The sequence below is a fragment of the Nerophis ophidion genome, linkage group LG07 (assembly GCF_033978795.1).
Source record: "Nerophis ophidion isolate RoL-2023_Sa linkage group LG07, RoL_Noph_v1.0, whole genome shotgun sequence".
In the NCBI taxonomy this organism is placed as follows: Eukaryota; Metazoa; Chordata; class Actinopteri; order Syngnathiformes; family Syngnathidae; genus Nerophis; species Nerophis ophidion.
In genome coordinates this window covers 32405091-32419733 of record NC_084617.1, presented here as the reverse complement: position 1 = coordinate 32419733, position 14643 = coordinate 32405091, and positions in this window count along the sequence as shown.

The window sequence follows — 14643 nt, the reverse complement described above, 5'->3', positions numbered from 1 at the left end:
AATACAATTCGTCGCTACATCTGTAAGTGCAAGTTAAAGGTCTACTATACAAAGCGAAAGCCATTCATCAACAACATCCAGAAACGCCGCCGTTTTCTCTGGGCCCGAGATTATCTAAGATGGACTGATGCAAAGTGGAAAGGTATCCTGTGGTCTGACGAGTGCACATTTCAAATGTTTTTTGGAAATATTTGACATTGTGTCATCTGGACCAAAGGGGAAGCGAACCATCCAGACTGTTATCGCCGCAAAGTTCAAAAGCCAGCATCTGTGATGGTATGGGGGTGCATTAGTGCCCAAGGCATGGGTAACTTACACATCTGTGAAAGCACCATTAATGCTGAAAGGTACATACAGGTTTTGGAACAACATAGGCTGCCATCTAAGCGCCGTCTTTTTCATGGACGCCCCTGCTTATTTCAGTAAGACCATGCCAAGCCACATTCAGCATGTGTTACAACAGCATGGGTTTGTAAAAAAAAAAAAGAAAAAAAAAAGAGTGTGGGTACTCTCTTGGCCCGCCTGCAGTCCAGACCTGTCTCCCATCGAAAATGTGTGGCACAGTATCAAGCGCAAAATACGACAGCGGAGACCCCGAACTGTTGAACAACTGAAGCTCTACATAAAACAAGAATGGGAAAGAATTCCACTTTCAAAGCTTCAACAATTAGTTTCCTCAGTTCCCAAACGTTTATTGAGTGTTGTTAATAGAAAAGGTGATGTAACACAGAGGTGAACATGCCCTTTCCCAACTACTTTGGCACATGTTGCAATTCTAAGTAAATGATTTTTGGCAAAAAAATATAAAGTTTATGAGTTTGAACATTAAATATCTTGTCTTTGTAGTGTGTTCAGTTGAATATGGGTTGAAAAGGATTTGAAAATCATTGTATTCCGTTTGTATTTACATCAAACACAATTTCCCAACTCATATGGAAACGGGGTTGTAGTAACATTCATGTAATAATTATGTATTTCCATCATTTTATGTGTACATTAATTTCACAGACATCACAAAGCTCAATTTTCCTTCAACAACAACACTACTAATCATGGCAGACAAACATAATAAAACAATGACCTACTGTACAATGTCTGCTCAAAACAGCTAATGTGACTAAGTATACTGTACATTACAACAGTACACACCCATTTGTTTATTCTTTTTCTGACATGTTGTTTGTCCTGTAAGAACAGAATGATAACATATTTAGTGTTTGATATGCTTGTTATCATTTACAAGTTAGTATTATTCTAACTACATGTTGATTGTATTTTCAGTATATTTGAATTTTACTTTGACAGCTTTTAATACTTTAGTTCAGGGGTGTCCAAATTTTTCCCATTCTACTGAAAAGTCAGGTATGAGAAAACTGTTTTTTAGATGACTAAGTATATTATTGTTAAATGTTTAGCTATTTCTCATTATGTTACCATGTTTTCTTACATTTTTACACTTGTGACTATATGAAAGTACCCTTTTTTACATTTTAGCAGACACTTTAGATATATTTGCACAAAGTATCGGCAATAACAGCCTGAACTGTCCTTGGTATCGCACATCTTTCCACATCTTGGTGATGTAGCCGCGCATGACCATTAGAGGTCAGTGTGTCATTAACTATTACTGCCACATCCGGGTGATGTAGCCGTGCATGACCACTAGAGGTCAGTGTGTCATTAACTATTACTGCCACATCCAGGTGATGTAGCCACACATGACCACGAGAGGTCGGTGTATCATTTACTATTAACCCTCAGATTGCTGGCACGGCCACTCTCCCAACTAAGTCAATACTGTGAAAGTGATATTTGCTTTATGGAAGACTTAACTGAAACTAAGTCAATACTGTGAAAGTGATGCTGTATGCTTTATGGAACATGACTGTTTACCTATGTAACATGCATGTTGCATCTTTATGTAACATGACTGACTTATGCAACATGCATGTTGCACCTTATGTAACATGACAGTTTTCCTTATGTAACATGACTGTTGCACCTTATGTAACATGACTGTTTACCTTATTTAACATGTATGTTGCACCTTATGCAACATGACTGTTGCACCTTATGTAACATGCATGTTGCACCTTATGTAACATGCATGTTACACCTTATATAAAATGACTGTTTTATCTTATATAACATGCATGTTGCATCATATGTAACATGAATGTTAACCTTATGTATCATGCACGTTGAACCTTATGTAACATGACTGTTTACCTTATGTAACATGACTGTTTACCTTATGTAACATGCATGTTGCATCTTATGTAACATGACTTTTTTTTTTACCTTATGTAATAGGCACCAGCGCCCCCCGCGGCTCCAAAGGGAATAAGCGGTAGAAAATGGATAGATGTAACATACATGTTGCACCTTATGTAACATGACTATTTACCTTATGTAACATGCATGTTGCACCCTATGAAAAATGCATGTAGCATCTTAAGTAACATGACTGTTTACCTTATGGCGCCAGCTTGTTCGGCGAGTCGTCTGCCTCGAAGCCTCTGTTTTTTGTTTGCTGTAGCCTCATTTTTATGCGCTAACTGGAATGTCTCTGCTCTACTGTGCTATGATCGGCAAGCACTGTTTAATATCCGAGCTCAAAACTTTAGCACGACATGGGTACCCAGTTTCGACCCAGGATATTGGACAAACCCCCCTCTCGTGCTGTCAGGTATCCCCGCTTACCTGCGTCGTACATCGGCGGCTCCTTCACGAAAAAAGCGCTCCAAGAGGCGGGGGAAGAGGGGAGGTATTTTGGTGAAACTCAATATCCTGCTGTCATCCTCGCGCACGTTCGATCATCGCCTCCTTCCTGCTGGACGCTGCCGCCGTACCTCTGATGCCTGGCGCATAGCGCGCTGGATACGACCTGTCGCCCCTACCCTGGGCGACCTGGCGCCGGCGGCCGCTGCTCTTCACTACTGCTTCTCCTCCCGGTTAAGCCGGTGGAATCTCCGGGCCTCGCTCCTTCTGACCTGGTCTCACGGCGCTCTCCGGCCCGTGGGTGTGGGTGTGGTTTGGACCGCTCTGCCCTACGCATGCTGAAGCGTGCTGCATCACCTGCTAGCGAGGAGTTTAATCTTCGGATGGCCCTGATAAATGTCCAGTCCATGGTGAACAAAACGTTCTGGCTCAACAACTCTTTTACCACCCGTGAGTTGGATTTTATGTTCCTCACCGAGACCTGGTTGACTGTTGGAGAAAATGTGGCGTTCTCTGATGTGCTTCCACCGGATTGTGATTTCCTCAACTCTCCCAGGACTACAGGCAGGTGCGAAGGAGGTTTAGCCACTGTTTACAACTCTTCGTTTACTTGCCGGCAGATTGCACACATAATACCTATGCTAGTTTTGAACTGCAACTCTTTGAATTAATTCCGTCTCCCTCTGTTCTGTGCACAGTGGTGTACCGTCCACCTAAATTCAACAAAGACTTTTTACATCACTATGCTGATTTTCTTTCGGGGATTTTGGTGAATTACGACCTAATTGTCATCTACGGCGATTTTAATGTTCACGTTTGCTGCCAATCAAAACCTCTGGCCTGAGATTTTCTGAATCTCCTTGATTCATTTGACCTCAAGCAATCTGTCATTGGCCCCACACACGAAAAGAGACACACTTTAGATCTCGTGGTATCCTATGGTTTATCTGTGTCTGTTAATGAAATATGTGCTATGTCTCTCTCCAACCATACACCAATTTTGTTTACAACGGTAATCCCGTGCTCTGGTAATAATTCCCATGTGCCCAAGCGCCGCTCACGCATGATCAACCCTTCATCTGCTGCTATGTTCTCAGTTGCCTTCAATAGACAACTATGATTTTACTGCTGACAAGATTTTTTCTATGTTTACCTCGGCTTGTACTGATATTTTAGACTCTGTTGCGCTTCTTAGATACAAACATAGAAAACCTCTTCTAACACCATAGCTAAATAACTCTACGTGCGTTCGCAGGCGCATGGAGCGAAAGTGGGTGAAGGATAGACTTCATGTCTCCCTCCAAATCCTGCGAGACTCCCTGTCTGAATACCAACAAGCCGTAAAAGCATCGAAAACAAAATATATTTCTACCTTGATCTCCAGTAACAGTCATAAACCCCAAGTTATTTTTAAAGTTTTAAATTCTCTCATCAACCCCCGCGATGTGTCACCTGTTGTCCCCTTACGAGTCCTCTGTAAAAGTTTTTGTAAACTTTATTGACAAAATCTCTGCACTCAAACCATCCTAAACCTCTGCTCCTCCTCTCCCCCCCCTTCCCCGCTTGCTGTTTTCGAGCCTATCTCCCTCCCCTCCCTCTCGGACACTGTCAAACACCTGCAGCCCACATATTGCCCATCAGAGAGCCTCCCCTCCTGGCTTCTCAAAGAAGTACTTGATTCAGTTGGCCCAACTATTTTATGGTTGATTAACACCAGCCTCTCCTCCGGATATGTCCCGGCCTCTTTTAAGCATGCTGTGTTGCAGCCTTTAATTAAAAAGAAAAATCTTGACCCCTCTGTTCTTTCTAACTTCAGACCCATCACTCAGTTACCTTTTCTGTCCAAAATCCTTGAGAGAGTTGTGTATGTCCAGTTACAATCTTTTGTAGTTATAAATAACATCCACGAGAAATTCCAATCTGGTTTCAAAACATCTCACAGCACTGAAACGACACTCCTGAGAGTGCAAAATGATCTGCTTCTGGCCGCTGACTCTGGTAGTCCTGTGATCCTGGACCTCACAGCTGCCTTCGACACGGTGGATTACAGGATCCTACTGTCATGACTGAAGCAGTACGTGGGCATCTCGGGTGTAGCCCTAAGCTGGTTTCAGTCCTACCTAACTGACGGAGTTTCTCTGTGCAGCTAGGAGACTTTCTCTCCTCGGTGGCCCCCCTTACCTGTGGTGTTCCTCGAGGGTCAATCCTAGGTCCCATACTCTCCCTAGTGTACATACTACGTTTAGGTGAAATCCTGGTCAAGCACAATGTCTCATTCCATTGTTATGCAGATGATGTTTAGATCTACTTACCCCTTAAGGCCACAGGACAGGTCGCACTTCAGCCACTGCTTGACTGTCTGACTGACATTAAAGCATGGATGAGTGATAACTTCCTCAACCTTAATGAGAGCAAAACCGAGATCATCATCTTCGGCGAAACATCTCCAGACTCGTTTGTCAGTGCACTAAGTCCTCTGGGTGAAAACATCCGGCCCTCCGTGAGAAATCTCGGAGTGATGTTCGATAGTGCCTTCAAATACACCAAACAGGTCAGCTCATTGGTTAGTACCAGCTTTTACCCTCTCAGAACCCTAGCAAAGCCCAAGGCCAATCTCTCCTAGAGTGAGCTGGAGACTGCTATCCACGCCTTCATCACACACCGGCTAGATTACAACAATTCACTGTACGTTGGCATTTATCAGGCATCACTCCGCTGTTTGCACCTTGTGCAAAACGTGGGTGCCCGTCTCCTTACCAGCACCAAAAAACGCGAGCACATCACCCCAGTCCTGGCCTCACGCCACTGGCACCCTGTCCGTTATTGCATTGATTTTAAATTAATTTTAAATGTTTTTAAATCCCTAAATGGTCTGGCCCTACAATACCTGACCGAGCTTCTGCATCATCATACCTCGTCTAAAGCCCTAATGTCAGCTGACCAACTGCTGTTGGCGGTCCCTAGATCCAGGCTAAAGACCAGAGGGGACAGAACATTTTCCGTTGCCGCCCCTAAGCTCTGGAACAGCCTTCCCCTCCACATTAGGTCAGCCCAGAGCCTGGGGTTTTCAAAACCCTTCTTAAGACCTACCTCTTCTCGCTGGCCTTTGACCTGAGCTGACTCTGCCCACTAGGCCACCATTTTCTAGTCCTATCCCCCCACACCTTCGCTTTAGTTTTATTTTTCTATTTATCGCACTTTTTATTACCATGATTTTTATTTAGCAAATTGTTTACTTTTTAGGGCTTCACGGTGGCAGAGGGGTTAGTGCGTCTGCCTCACAATACGAAGGTCCTGCAGTCCTGGGTTCAATCCCAGGCTTGGGATCTTTCTGTGTGGAGTTTGCATGTTCTCCCCGTGAATGCGTGGGTTCCCTCAGGGTACTCCAGCTTCCTCCCACTTCCAAAGACATGCACCTGGGGATAGGTTGATTGGCAACACTAAATGGTCCCTAGTGTGTGAATGTTGTCTGTCTATCTGTGTTGGCCCTGCGTTGAGGTGGCGACTTGTCCAGGGTGTACGCCGTCTTCCGCCCGATTGTAGCTGAGATAGGCGCCAGCGCCAGCGCCCCCCCACGACCCGAAAAAAAGGGAACAAGCGGTAGGAAATGGATAGATGGATGTTTACTTTTTATTCAACCCCTTTTATCGTATTGCTTTTTGCACTATTTTGTTCAGCTCATTCATTGTTTATGCTGTTTGTTTGTTTTCTGTTTCTGTTGCTCTATATTTTTTGAACCTGTAAAGCGCTTTGGTTCAATTTAAAAGTTGTTGTAAACGTGCTATATAAATAAAATTGACTTGACTTATGTAACATGCATGTTGGACCTGATGTAAAATGACTGCTTTATGTAACATGCATGTTGCACCTTATGTAACATGCATCACTACCTGTCCTTTCATCCTGGAACATATTTATGACAAATGTGTGTTTGTGTTTAAATATCTGCTATTTTGATTTAAGCAGTATTAAAAAAACATTTGAAAATTAATTTGACCTTTGCAACCTAATTATACTATTGGCTAAGTTTTATAGTCATAAATGTAAGTTTATCAATACCCCACCTCTTTTTTGTGCTTTTAAAAAATAATTAGAACTTACTTTAAAACACTTTCTACCTCTAACAAGCAAAAAGCTGTGAACTAAAACTATGATGCTGTGTTCCAAACCCCCTGGCACTGTTTTATTATTTATTCTTTGTAAATTAGGAATATTATAAATAAAGGACATGCACCTGGGGATAGGTTGATTGGCAACACTAAATTGGCCCTAGTGTGTGAATGTGAGTGTGAATGTTGTCTGTCTATCTGTGTTGGCCCTGTGATGAGGTGGCAACTTGTCCAGGGTGTACCCCGCCTTCCGCCCGATTGTAGCTGAGATAGGCACCAGCGCTCCCCTCGACCCCAAAAAAGGGACAAGCGGTAGAAATGGATGGACAAAAACAAAAATAAAAAAAATGGACAATTGTTCTCGTAAGCTGCACCTTTTTCACGTCACAATTCTTGGACCTGCTAGAACAAATGTTTTTACTTTTATAACTTGTCTTTGAACAGTTGTTATGTATTAGAAAGATGATGTCATTGTTTCATAAAGCAGGATTTAGTAATGATTCTTCAAGGAGGAATAGAAACAAGTTGACTTTATTACAACTCGACATCCCATCTCCCCGGATTGTAAATATCCATCCCATCCATCCATTTATACCACTTATTCCCTTTGGGTCACTGGTTTCTATCTCAGCAAATAACCAAATGTAAATAATCAAATGTATTTTTAATATATATATGCGTTTTTATGCTATGTGAACTCACTATGTTCTTTGCTCGCTATACATATCCTACTAAGTAAGACTTAGTAGGATATGTCCATTTCTCTGTTGATGCAATTGTTGATGACTGAAGTACTGATATCAACCACAGCTCCTCATCCCACCCCCGGATTGGAAATAATTTAAGTACCGTATATTACCAAATAGTAGCCCGGGCGTTTATTTCACAAAATCAATTTTGGAAACGGGCGTTTAAAAGAAGCAGGCGGTTATTTGCACAAGGCTTTTATTTATTTTTGCACCAGGCCATTATTTGGTTCAAATGGTACAATCCAGTTGTTCTCCTCCTGAAGGGTAAAGTTGTTCCGACGCAGGATTCGATTAAGCCAGTCACTCGTTGCACTAAACACCATCCCGGGGTCTCTCGTGTAACTCGAGATGGCATACAACTCCTTGGCGGGAAAGCACGGTGCTTCAGTCCACGAACGTGATGTATCCACTGACACAAATTAGTATCAAACTCGTCGCTCACTTTCTTCCTACCTCCCCCTTAAAGTATTTCCGCCCCATCAGTTGTGGTGTACCGGTATCCTGTTCATTGAACTCACTGCTACTGTTGCTTGCCATGTTAAAACTTTTCCTCGCGGGTTTGTTTTTGTCGTTGAGTGTGTGTTACGCTATATTGCAATATGTTGACTACCCAGAATCCCCACGTAGCGTAAGCCATCATGGCACAGATTTCGTTAAGCCTTTGATTGTCATGCAACTCTTTGGACTCCACGCGTCTGCTGTTACCGTAATTACCAGAATTACTGCACCTTTGCTATTCATTTTAGTTTATAAATTGGGCTTAATGAAGTCAGTAGGATTTTAATCTAAATTATGCAAATAATAGCCCATGGGCGGCTATTTGGACATAGGCGGTTACTAGGAAGAGGCGTTTTTTACAATCAATCAATCAATGTTAATTTATATAGCCCTAAATCACTAGTGTCTCAAAGGGCTGCACAGACCACAACACAAACCACTACGACATCCTCGGTAGGCCCAATTCCAAAATGGGGTCAGACCCTGGGCGCCTATTAGGACATGGGCGGTTATCTGGTAATTCAATGTATATACTCTGATGATTAACTTGTATGATGACTGTATTATGATGTTAGTATATATTTGTACCATGAACTGATTTACGTGGACCCCAACTTAAGCAAGTTGAATAACTCATCCGAGTGTTACCATTTAGTGGTCAATCGTACGGAATATGTACTGAACTGTGCAATCTACTAATAAAAGTTTCAATCAATCAAAAAACAAACATGAATTGATTAACATGGACTCCGACTTGAACAAATTGAAACACTTACTCTGGTGTTACCATTGAGTGCTCAATAGTAGGGAATATGTGCTGTACTGTGCAATATCGTGGATTCTCTTACTATGTGATCTACTAATACAAGTTTTAATCAGTCTTTCAGGAACAATTGAGGCGCTGTCACGCCAAATTTCTTCTCCCTGCAAACCCCCCTCCCCCATTTATTTCCGGGGTCATGATTAATACAGGCGTTTTGTTAACGCTATATTATAAAAATATAACGCTATATTATAAAAATATAACGCTATATTATAAAAATACAGACGTTTTGTTAACGCTATATTATAAAAATATAACCCTATATTATAAAAATATAACGCTATATTATAAAAATACAGACGTCTTGTTAACGCTATATTATAAACATTTTTTAAAAACAATTTACAAACACAAGTTATGGGATGACATAAGAGGAAACGTGACCCCAGAAATAAATGCGTCATCCCATAGCTTGTGTTTGTAAATTGATTTAAAAAAATTTTTATAATATAGCGTTAACAAAATGTTTTTTTTTTTATAATATAGCGTTAACAAAACGTCTGTATTAATCATGACCCCGGAAGTAAATGGGGGGAAAGGTTTTTGTAGGGGGGAAGAAATTTGGCGCGACAGCGCTGTCACGCCAAATTTCTTCCCCCCAACAAAAACCTTCCCCCCTATTTACTTTCGGGGTCATGATTAATACAGACGTTTTATTAACGCTATATTATAAAAATACAGACGTTTTGTTAACGCCATATTATAAAAAATGTCATTAAAAAAACAATTTACAAACACAAGCTATGGGATGACGCATTTACTTCCGGGGTTACGTTTCCTCACGTTTCCTCTTAAGTCATCCCATAGCTTGTTTGTAAATTGTTTTTTTATAATATAACTTTAACAAAATGTCTGTATTTTTAATATAGCGTTAAAAAAAACGTCTGTATTAATCATGACCCCGGAAGTAAATAGGGTGAAGGTTTTTGTAGGGGGAAGAAATTTGGCGTGACAGCGCCTTTTCGTCATCAACTTCTTGCTTCCACTTCCACAGACTCTTGGGAAATGTAGTTACTTCATACGGCGTATCACTAGATGGGTCCACGCATGCGCCAACACTTGACCTCCTGGTGTTGCTTTTTTTTCATTTTTTTTTTTACGACGGAGCCTTGCAACGTCATGTTGTGTGATATTTGAATATTTTATATATCCATCCATCCATTTTCTACCGCTTATTCCCTTTTAGGGGTCGCCGGGGGCGCTGGCGCCTATCTCAGCTACAATCGGGCGGAAGGCGGTGTACACCCTGGACAAGTATATGTTTTGTGTAAAAATAACTTACTTAATAGTGAAGTGAAGTGAAGTGAATTATATTTATATAGCGCTTTTCTCAAGTGACTCAAAGCGCTTTACATAGTGACACCCAATATCTAAGTTACATTTAAACCAGTGTGGGTGGCACTGGGGGCAGGTGGGTAAAGTGTCTTGCCCAAGGATAGAAGAGTAGATCAGAGAGTATTATCGCCACATTTGAAACAGCGTTCACGCTTCTGTCGTTGCAATGCAGGCCGCACAGGGGCGCTACTGACTAAGGTAGGTTTTCTAAGAATTTATTTTGGAAAATGTTTTTTTTTTTTTATGTATATCTGCAGCCTGACAAAAGTTGACGTTTATTGATCAGTATTGTGAATTTATGTAAACAAAGTAATAACAAAATAATAATTTTGATTTATTTGCCATTTTAAGGCTGCTGAGCACATCGTTCAGATTTCTGTGCGGTTTTCAAAATAAATATTGTATTTTTAAGTAACGTTTGTTTAGTTTTGAGTATAATCTATTATCTGATATTGTTACTCAAAGAAAAGAAAAAAAAGCCATTGTCATACATAAACATGCAGGACAATAAAATAACATGCATGACAAAAACATAACATTCAAGACGATAAGTGCCGTCAAACACATTGGCAGAAGTGACGTCATCTTCGCACATGCAAGTACCGACTGTCTTCCGGTACCGATCGAGTAGTGACATCATCAAGTAGTGATATCATCGAGTAGTAACGTGCAGTGTAGTCCACATCAACATGAATATGACATCATCGAGTAGTGACGTGCTGTCTAGTCCACAAAAACATGAATATGACTACGATATCGAGTAGTGACCCGCCGTCTAGTCCACATAAACATGAATATGACTATGACATCATCATCGAGTAGTGACTTGTCTGGTACACTTAACATGAATATAAATATGAAATCATCTAGTAGTGAGATGCCGTCTAGTCCACATAAACATGAATATGACTATGACATCATCGAGTAGTGCCGTGATGTCTAGTCCACATTAACATGAATATGACAATGACATCATCGAGTGGTGACACGCCTTCGAGTCCACATGAATATGACATTATCGAGTCATGACACGCCGTCTAGTCCGTCAACTAAACTTTACCATTTCCGTGTTGGTGTTAAGCAGTTGCACAGTGGTGTATGTATGTATGTGTATGTGTGTGTGTGTGTGTGTAATATATATATATATATATATATATATATATCCATATATATATGTATATATATATATCTGCGATGAGTTGGCCACTTGTCCAGGGTGTATCCCACCTTCCACCAGATTGTAGCTGAGATAGGCACCAGCGCCCCCCGCGACCCCAAAAAGGAATAAGCGGTAGAAAATGGAGGCGTGAGGTCCACAAGTATTTGCCCACCCTGCAATTTTGCAAGTTCTCCCACTTAGAAATTAGGGAGCGGTCTGAAATGTTCATCATAGATGTATTCCACTGTTCACATTGTATGATTTTTTTATGATTTATTTGTATGTTATTGGGGTTCATAAGTATTTGCACACATGAGAACATCAGTGTTAGTATTTAGTGCAGAAGCCTTTGGTTGCAATTACAGAGGTCAAAGGTTTCCTATAGTTCTTCACCAGGTTTGCACACACGGCAACTGGGATTTTGGCCCACTCCTCCACACAAATCTTCTCTAGATCTGTCAGGTTTTGGGGCTGTAGCCGAGCAACACAAAGTTTTAGCTCCCTCCAAAGATTTTCTATTGGATTTAAATCTGGAGACTGGCAAGGCTACTCCAGAACCTTGATATTCTTGGTATGGAGCCACTCCTTGCTCATCCTGATTGTCATTGTCATGTTGGAAGACCCAGCCACTACCCATCTTCAATGCTCTGACTGAGGGAAGGAAGTTTTTGGCCAAAATTTCTCAGTACATGGCCCCGTTCATCCTCTCCTTAATACAGTGCAGTTGTCCTGTCCCCTTTGCTGAAAAGCACCCCCAAAGCATGATGTTTCCACCCCCATGCTTCACAGTAGGGATGGTGTTCTTGGGATGCAACTCAGCCTTCTTTTTCCTCCAAACCCGACAAGTGGAGTTTATACCAAAAAGTTCTATTTTGGTCTTATCTGACCACATAACTTTCTCCCACGACTCCTTTGGATCATCCAGATGGCTATTGGCAAATTTCAGACGGACCTGGACATGGGCTGACTTAAGCAGGGGAACCTTCCGTGTGATGCATGATTTTAAAGCCCTACACCGTAGTGTTTTACTGATAGTAGCCTTGGACACAGTGGTCACAGCTCTCTTCAGGTCATTCACCAGCTCACGCCGTGTAGTTCTGGGCTGATTCCTCACTTTTCTTATCATGATTGATGACCCACAAGGAGCGATCTTACATGGAGTCTTAGTCCGAGGTAGATTAACAGTCATGTTTAGCCTCTTCCATGTTCTAAAAATTGCTGCAACAGTTGATCTATTCTCACCAAGCTGCTCCCCAATCATCCATAGCCTTTTCCAGCTTTGTGGAGCTCTACAATTTTGTCTCTGGCCTCTTTTGACAACTCTTTGGTCTTGCCCATGGTAGCATTTGGACCTTGAATGACTGTGGGCTGCACAGGTGGTTTTAATGAGATCAAAGGGGTGGTGGGTGGGTGATTAGTTGTGGGGTCAAGGTGGACTTTTTTTTTAGGTAGACTGACAGTTCTTTGAGAGTTATAATTATTGCTGATTCTCATATAACTAATTAAAAATAATACAATGTGATTTCCGGATTTTTATTTTAAGATTATGTCTCTAACAGGGGAAATACATCTATGATGAACATTTCAGACCTCTCCCTAATTTGGGAGAACTTGCAAAATTGCAGGGTGTGCTAATACTTGTGGACCTCCCTATATCTATATATATATATATGTATATATATATATATATATATATATTTTTTTTTATTCCCCCATTTCCATCAATATGTGAATTTTGTAACCAGGGGTGGAAGCAAGTTAGACATGGTCTACAGCGACATTGAGCTTGCATTCAAAGCTGCACCCTGCCCCCACATCGGCTCCTCAGCCCATCTCTCTGTGAGGCTAATTCCTGCATACAAGCCTCTGCTGATCAGAAAGCAAGCTGAAGTGAAGCAGATGAGGACCTGGTCAGAGGGAGCAATGGAAGGATTACAAGACTGCTTCGAAAGCACAGAGTAGGACATGTTCAAGGCAGCTGCCACCAAAAATCATCACACGTGTGGAGGAGTATGCAGAGTCTGTGTCCGCATACATTCAGAAGTGAATGGAGGATGTTAGTGTGATCAAGAACATCCCCAAACCCTTGATGAACTGTGAGGTACGTGCAATGTTGAAGGCTCGGAACAACGCTTTTAAATCTGGCGACATGGTAGCACTTAAAACAGCCAGAGCTAACTTGAACCGAGGCATTAGGGTTGCAAAGTGTGCTCACAGTCAGAAACAGCAGGACTTTGAGATCCCCACTAACACTAGATGAATGTTGCAGGGCATACACGTCATCACGGACTAAAAAAACACCACCCGTCGCTGTGACAACAGCCTCAGCTTTCTGAACGGCCTCAACTACCATTTTGCGAGGTTTGAGGCACTTAACACCAATCCGGTGAGGAAATCCATTCTTCTTCCTGATGAGCCGCTCAACCTCGACACAGCGGATGTCCGGAGAACCCTGAAAAGAGTGAACCCCCGGAAAGCAGCGGGAAATGATAACATTCCGGGCAGGGTGCTAAAGGGATGTGCAGACCAGCTGGCTGGGGTTCTCACAGACATCTCCAACACCTCGCTGACCCAGGCTGTGGTACCATCATGTTTTAAGACGGCCACAATAATCCCAGTACCTAAAAACCCCGCAATCACCTCTCTCAATGATTATCGCCCGGTGACACTCAACCCCATCATAATGAAGTGCTTGGAGAGGCTGGTAAAGCAACACATTGTCTCCAGACTGTCCCCCACATTTGACCCATACCAGTTTGCTTATCGCCCTAACCGCTCCACAGAGGACCCCATATCCTCTGCACTCCACCTGAGCTTAGAACATCTGGAAAGAAAGGAGACACACGTGCAGATGTTGTTTCTGGACTTCAGCTCGGCATTCAACACCATCATCCGCAGCACTTGGTGAGGAAACTGGCCCCCCTTCGATTCAGTACCCCCCTATGCAACTGGCTGCTTAACTTCCTCAGACAAACCACATTCTGTGAGAGTGGGCAACAACACGTCCAGTGCCATCTCCCTGAGCACCGGCTCCCCCCAGGGCTACGACCTGAGTCTGCTGCTGTTCACGTTGATGACCCATGACTGCTGCGCCAGGTCCACTACTAACCACATTGTGAAGTATGCGGACGACACAACAATAGTGGGCCTCATCCGTGACAAAAATGACATGGACTACAAGGAGGAGGTGAAACATCTGGTTGACTGGTGCAGAACCAACAATCTGGTCCTGAACGTCGACAAGACCAA